The following is a 401-nucleotide window of genomic DNA, read 5'->3' as shown; positions in this document are numbered from 1 at the left end:
TTTTTAAAAATAAAAGAACACATCACGTTTTTGTTTATTTATTTACATAAAAATAGAACATAACCATGGAAACCAATCTGTACACATAAAAACAGACAGAAACATTTACACCAGAGCTTCAGCAGGCAGGAGCTCTGAAACAAACACCAGAATCCATCGGATGAACGTTTCCTGCAGGAACGTCCATCAAACTCCAAAGTTCTCCTGCAGGAACATCCATCAAACTCCAAAGTTCTCCTGCAGGAACATCCATCAAACTCCAAAGTTCTCCTGCAGGAACATCCATCCATGTCCTTCAGGAAGTTCATATCAAACCAGTAAAGAGCATGTTCTCCCTCAGACAGGAGCTCCAGGTACTTCTGCTCCTCACACATTCAGAACCTCAGCAGATCGTACAACAT

The sequence above is a fragment of the Oryzias melastigma genome, linkage group LG18 (assembly GCF_002922805.2).
Source record: "Oryzias melastigma strain HK-1 linkage group LG18, ASM292280v2, whole genome shotgun sequence".
Taxonomy (NCBI): Eukaryota; Metazoa; Chordata; class Actinopteri; order Beloniformes; family Adrianichthyidae; genus Oryzias; species Oryzias melastigma.
Note: the sequence above shows the minus strand (reverse complement) of the source record.